At 43.8% G+C, this 7,329-nt stretch overlaps 1 pseudogene; it reads left to right on the top strand.

The window, feature by feature from the left end:
• Nucleotides 1-612: 612 nt before the first annotated feature.
• On the top strand, nt 613-1,166 carry LOC139001298 (phosphatidylethanolamine-binding protein 1 pseudogene; annotated as a pseudogene).
• The last annotated feature ends 6,163 nt before the right edge of the window (nt 1,167-7,329 follow it).

Here is a 7,329-nt window from a genome sequence, read left to right as displayed (position 1 = left end):
TATGCAAATTGCCTGTCAATTCACGACAAAGATGGTGGCACCCACAGCCAATAAGGAGGGAATATGCAAATTGACACTTGTAATTTGCATATTGCAAAGATGGCGGTGGCTGTACTGGGACGCTTGTGTTGTCATGGCGACGATGCAGGTGTTCCGCCCCGCCCTGGCCGCTCCTGGCCTCTGGACAGTGCGTGTGTGCAGGCGCTGAGTGGGGGGACGAGGTGGGATGCCTGTTATGGGGGGTGGGGGGAGGTGCAGGGAGCTACAGGAGAGCAGCAGGGCTGGAGCAAAGGCAGGAGGCAGCTCTGACCATGAGCAAAAGTGGGAGACGGCTCCAGCCTGGAGCGAAGGCCCAGGTCCTGGAAGGAAGCCGGTGCCAGCAGCCAGGGGAAGGAAGGCCTATTCTTGCATGAATCTTCATGCATCGGGCCTCTAGTTTCCAAATTAAAAAAAAATTCATGAAGGCGGGGGGGGGGGGGGGGGGGGGGGTGCGGCTCTTGTGCATGCCCCCCCGCCCCCCTCTCTGGCCTGTTTGCGAACCGCTTCCAGTTGGTGCTGTTGGCCGGCTCCTGGTTCCCCTGCATCTCTCCAGTGTCCCCGCTTCGCCCCATGATGTCGGTGGACCTCAGCCAGTGGTCTGGGCCCCTGAGCCTGCAGGAAGTGGACCCGCTGCAGGTCAAATACTCCGGAGCAGAGGTCAACGAGCTGGGCAAAGTGCTGATGCCCACCCAGGTTAAGAACTGGCCTACTGGTATTTCATGGGATGGCATTGATCCAAGTAAACTCTACACCCTGGTCTTGACAGACCCAGATGCTCCTAGCAGAAAGGACCCCAAATTTAGGGAATGGTACCATTTCCTGATGGTCAACATGAAGGGCAACGACATCAGCAGTGGCACCATCCTCTCTGATTATGTGGGCTCTGAGCCTCCTAAGGGCACAGGCCTTCACTGCTATATCTGGCTGATTTACGAGCAGGCCAAGCCGCTGAAGTGTGACGAGCCCATTCTCAGCAACTGATCTGGAGACCACCGTGGCAAATTCAAGGTGGCACCTTTCCGCAAAAAGTATGACCTTGGGTTCCCAGTGGCCAGCACGTGTTACCAGGCGAAATGGGATGACTATGTGCCCAAGCTCTATGAGCAGCTGGCTGGGAAGTAGGGGAAAGCCAGAAGACAGACTTTGCCTCAGGGGCCCCAAGCAGTGTTCTCAAGTTCAGTGATGCATGTTGACTTCTCCTCTTCCCTGTTCCCACTCTCACAGGCGAGACCTGAGCAGATAGAGCTGTAGGGTGACTTTTCCTTCTACCTGTCCTTTATAATTGTACAGGGTCACACACCCTGGATTTGTTTTGGTCAAATTTGAGCTCCATTTTTGGGGCTATTTTGGTACTATGATATGGTCATCAGATTGTTAATCCTATATAATAAAAGGCTAATATGCAAATTGACTGAACGGCTGGTAGCTATAATGCACACTGACCACCAGGGGACAGACGCTCAAGGCAGGAGCTGCCCCCTGGTGGTCAGTGCACTTCCACAGGGGGAGCACCACCCAGCCAGAAGCCGGCTCATGGCTGGCCAATGCAGCGGAGGAGGCGGGAGCCTCTTCCGCCTCTGTGGCAGCACTAAGGATGTCTGACTGTGAGAGGGCGCAGGCCGGGCTCAGGGAGCACCCGCCCCCCCCTCACCCCGAGTGCACAAATCTTGTGCACCAGGCCTCTAGTCTATACTAATAAAAGCCTAAGTGGCACTCACACCTTCATGTCATCACAAGAAGGCTGCCCCCACATCATCAAAGATGGCCACCACAAGATGGCTGGTAGGGGAGGGCAGTTGTGGGCGATTGGGCCAGCAGGGGAGGGCAATTGGGAGTGACCAGGCTGGCAGGGGAGCAGTTAAGTGTCAATCAGGCCGGCAGGGGAGTGGTTAGGGGCCATCAGGCTGGCAAGCAGAAGCGGTTAGGGGCAATCAGGCAGGCAAGTGGTTAGGAGCCAGCAGTCCTGGATTGTGAGAGGGATCAGATTGGAGAGGGTGCAGGCTGGGCTGAGTGACCCCCCCCCCCCCCCGCAGTGCATGAATTTTTGTGCACTGGGCCTCTAGTATAAGAATAACAACCCAGAATTTAAAGCAGTATCCTTTGAAGAGCAGTAATGGAAAAAGCAATCTGGAGAGTTCCTTTTCTGTTGAGCTACAGGGCTGAGTGAGAGGTTATCTGAAATCCGTTAGTCTGTGCCTGTTAAATTTATCACTCTTTGTTGGTGTAACAAAAGCCAGTCTGGAGTTGCTAAATGTTGTGTTAATTCTGCTGTTTGCTTACATATGAATAAAAATAAAAACATTGTGTGGAAAAAAAATTTCAAATGTTTATGTAAAATTGCTAAAATACATTTTCCAAATAGAAATTTTTCTATTTGATCTATCATTTATACATATTATGGTAAGTCTATACTCCCCAAAAGTTTTATTGGATCATCTCATTGGGAAGATGAGGTATTGCCTAAATTTAAGCATATGTGATAATTTGAACATGTTAGTACTATTAGGAAAGTAACTTTTGTAGTAGTAGTAACATGTAAAAATAATAACTCATGCATTTCCACTTTTACCCATCCCCATCCAATATCCCATTTATTATCCCAGTTATTTTTAAAAAATATATTTTAAAGATTTCAGAGAAGAAGGGAGAGGGATAGAGAGATAGAAACATCAATGATGAGAGAGAATCATTGATCAGCTGCCTCCTGCATACCCGCTACTGGGGGTCAAGCTGACAACCTGGACAAGTGCCCTGCTCTGGAATCGAACCGTAACCTCCTGGTTCATCGGTCGATGCTCAACCATTGAGCCACACCAGCTGGGCTATTATTCCAGTTATTAAATACATATTCTTATGGCTTATTAGGCCCCAATCTAGAAGCCATCTTTATAATCTCCAGATCTCTCCTCTCTATTTGTTTTCTCTTTCACCCTCCCTCATCTTCCACAAAAATTGCACTAATTTTGTTTCTGATCATGTGGACTAGTAAAACAATCTGATATTTTCTAGTTAGGTTTAATCTACATCTGCAGTGGGAAATGTCAACTTCATAGTAGGAAGGTTGAAAAATAAGAAAAAATAAACTTGTGAGGGTCCTTTAGTAAAGGATTTGAGTAAATAATTTGACGGAAACAACTTGTTCATATAGGTAGAAGATAAGGAAAGGAAAGAACAAAACCAAGAAACAGGGTTGCCAGGTGATTGTAACAAAACTATTACTTTTTGTTATATACTTTGTAGAATACTGCAATATTCTAATGACATTTATACATGGAAGACACTGATATCTCTAGGACAGGCCAGAACATTAAAAAACTGTTGGAAAGCTCTGGATCATACACTCACATAAGACTTTTATTCCTCAAAAGTTAAATGAGCATAAAATAAATGTTGGTAGTTACCAAAATTAACTGAAACTGGGCATGGTAAAAGGAATCTCAGAGCAAAGATATTTTTGTCAAACCTCGACTCATTAAGTAGGTGTAGCAGAGTTATAAACTACAATATATGGTCACTTCTCTGACAACTTAAATTTTAAAATAAATGATGTGGATGCCTTTCAAAACACAATGCTAGTCAAATTTATCAGCTGGTCTTAAGCAATGAAAATCCTAATTATTTGCCTCAAACTGATGAAACAGTAGTTCACTTGCAGTGAAAGTGTTCACTAAAATGTGAACCTCAAGAATAGCAAAAAAAAAAAAAAAAAAAAAAAAAAAAAAAAATTACTGTGCAAAGTATTATTGCCAATATTAGTGATGCAAACAAATTTTTATTCCCACCATTCTATTGTAACCAAGTCAACTCTAATGAACTGTTCTCAGCCCTCATCACACCACACGTAAAGCAGCATTTAAATTAGTTGATTATCTTCAATATCTTAAAACACTTTCTTCTCTTGGCTTCAGAACACTTACATCACCGGTATTCCTTTTCAATCTTTGCTGATTTCTCCCTATCACTTCTAATTCTTATTTAAAAATATTTATTGTTGAGAATATTACAGATGTCCCCCATTAATTTCCCCACTGCCCCCCTCCACCCACTTCCCATCCAACCCCAGGACTTCACCACCCTATTGTCTATGTCCATAGGTAATGCATATATGAATAGATGTTTGGTTAATCTCTTCCTACTCCCCTCTCCCTCCCCTTTGAGATTCATCAGTCTGTTCCATGTTTCCATGCCTCTGGTTCTATTTTATTCATCAGTTTATTATTTTCCTTATATTTCTTGTTTGTTTATTTTGGTTTTTAAATTCTATTGTTGATAGGTAAAGTTTTTATTGCCATTTTATTGTTCATATTTGTGATCTTCTTTTCTTCTTAAAGAATAGCCTTCAACATTTCATGTAATACTGGTTTGGTGGTGATGAACTCCTTCAGCTTTTTCTTGTCTGTGAAGATCTTTATCTGAACTTCAATTCTAAATGAGAGCTTTGCTGGGTAATCTTGGTTGTAGGTCTTGCTATTCATCACTTTGAATATTTCTTGCCACTCCTTTCTGGCCTGCAAAGTTTCTGTAGAGAAATCAGCTGACAGTCATATGGGTGCTCCCTTATAGGTACTAACTGCTTTTCTCTTGCTGCTTTAACCCTTAGCATTTTAATTATGATGTATCTTGGTGTGGGCCTCTTTGGGTACCTTGTTTGAGACTCTGTGCTTCCTGGAAGTGTACCAGGTAAGTTTATTTCTTTCACCAGGTGGGAAAATTTATGTCATTATTTCTTCAAATAGGTTTTCAATATCTTGCTCTCTTCTCCTTCTGGTACCCCATAATGCGAATGTTGGTATGTATGAAGTTATCCCAGAGGCTCCTTACACTATCTTCATATTTCTGTATTCTTTTTTTCTTTTTGCTCTTCTAATTGGGTGTTCTTTTGCTTCCTCATATTCCAAATTGTTGATTTGAATTCTTGGAATCCCCTACTCTACTGGTGGATCCCTGTAAATTATTCTTTATTTCAGTTAGTGTATGCTTAATTTCTGACTGGTCCTTTTTCATGTCTTTGATATTCTCACTAAGATCCTTGAAAGTCTCACTAATTCCCTTGATGTTCTCATTAAGATCATTGAGTAACCTTAAAACCACTGTTTTGAACTCTGTATCCATTAGTTTGCTTGCTTCAATTTCTTTCATTTGTAACATGTTTTTGTTTTGTTTTGTCTCCACATTTTGGCTTCTTCCCTGTGTTTATTTCTATGTATTACGTAGAACTGCTATTTCTCTTGGAATTGGTGGGGTGGCCTTGTGTATTAGGTGTGCTCCTGTAGGGCCCAGTGGCTCAGTCTCTCTAGTCACCTGAGCAGGGCACTCTACATGTGCCGTTGTGTGGTTTGTGTGCACAGTCTTGTAGTTGAGACTTGATTGCTGTTGGCATCACTGGGAGGAAATGACCTCCAGGCCAACTGGGTGTGAGGACCGGCTGCATCTATAATGGCAGAGCTGCTGTGTAGAAGACACCCCTATGGGTCAGGACTTGCTTCAGTGAGGCTTTGGTGCTCACTGAGTCTGTCCCTTGAGAGTGTCTCTTGTGGATGTGTAGAGTTGTAATCTGCTATGGTCTGAAGCTGTCCACTGGGTGCACTGGCTCTGGGGTCTCCCAGGAGGTGCAAGGTAAGCCACTGCCTAGGGAAACCATGCTGGAGCTAGAGAGAGATCTGCAGATAGCTGCTACTTGTATTGGGCTAGGACCGTGGTCGGCAAACTTCTGCTTGCGAGCCACATGCGGCTCTTTGGCCCCTTGAGTGTGGCTCTTCCTAAGCCTTAGGAGTACCCTAATTAAGTTAATAACAATATACCTACCTATATAGTTTAAGTTTAAAAAATTTGGCTCTCAAAAGAAATTTCAATGGCTGTACTGTTGATATTTGGCTCTGTTGACTAATGAGTTTGCCAACCACTGGGCTAGGAAGTACCCAGATGAGGCCCAGCTGTGAAGCAAGACAGGTTGGTACTAGTGCCAGGTCTTGGGCCCTTAATTGATAGGTTTGGGCACACTGTCACCAGCTGTTGATTGTTTGAGAGACTTTAGAAAGTCTGAAGCCTGAACCAGGACAGGCCATTCATATGGAAAAGCTGCTGCAAACAGCTTGGGTGGGGCTGCAAATTGGATGTGCAGGGTCTCAGGAAATCACCAGGACAGAGCCAACAGTGTGGGTCATACTGATAAAAACTTGGATATGGCTGCCATTCAACTCTACAATGCAGGGAGGTCCCAGCACAAGAACAATGACCTCTTTGAGCACCCTATCTGGGAGAAAGCTGTCCCTAAGTTCTTGCCCTGATGCCAGATAGTACAGTTCCTCCCCTATTTCCCTGGATTTCCCCAAAGCTGCCTCCCAGCACTGGAACTTGGAGGAAGTGAGATCCTGTTAGTTTGTGCAGAGGCCCTTTAAGAGGAACACCTTGGATGGCAGCAGCCACAATCCCGCTGGTATTTACAGCCTGAAGTTAAGGGGACTTTTCTTCCCAGCTCTGGAACCCTGTGCTAGGGGTCTGGTATGTGGCTAGGACCACCTGCTTCTCACAGGAGGCTTATTTACTTCTCTAGTTGTAGGACTTCCATTTTAGGAGATTCTGAATGATGGTTGTTCTGTATTTTAGTTATAATTTTGATGTGGTTGTGGGAGGTGGTTAGGACAGGCATTTACTTAGCCACCATCTTGTTTCCTTTTCTTCTAATTCTCAATGTTAGAGAATACCTCTGGGATAAGTCCTTGAACTTCCTCTATTAACTGTCCTTGCAGATGTACACCCCCTGACGTAATGAATTAAAACTCTCTCATTTGTACCTCTAGATTTCTCAGAATTCCAAAACTGGTTTACTGAACTGGTTATCTCACCAATGAGTGTCAAACAGGCATAATAAATGTAACATAACCAAATGTGAACTTCTGACTTCACCTCCTTATACTTGCTTCTACTCAGACCTTCCCAGTATCAATAAATGGCATCTTCTTTCAGTTGTTTCATCAGAGCACTGTTCAATAATTGTTGACTCTTTTCTTTCCATCTCATTTCACATACAATCCATTAACAAATCTTGTTTATTATACTTTCAAACCACATACAGAACTAACATATCTTCTCACTACCCTCTCAACTAACTACCCATTGTCTAAGCATAAACTATTTAGTAGCCTCCTAACTAAACTTCCTGCTACTATCCTTGCTGGTTGATATTAACAGTGAACCTTCTAAACTTTCGTTAGACATTGTTTGAGACAATGATTCTACTATGAGACCATTGATTAAGATATTAAGAGTGGCCTGGCCAGTGTGGCTCAG

The sequence above is a fragment of the Myotis yumanensis genome, unplaced genomic scaffold (genome assembly GCF_028538775.1).
Source record: "Myotis yumanensis isolate MYYU_CA2020_CCGP unplaced genomic scaffold, mMyoYum1.0.hap1 SCAF_312, whole genome shotgun sequence".
In the NCBI taxonomy this organism is placed as follows: domain Eukaryota; kingdom Metazoa; phylum Chordata; class Mammalia; order Chiroptera; family Vespertilionidae; genus Myotis; species Myotis yumanensis.
The sequence above is the reverse complement of the archived record's forward strand: the minus strand, read 5'-3'. Positions and strand labels throughout refer to the sequence as shown.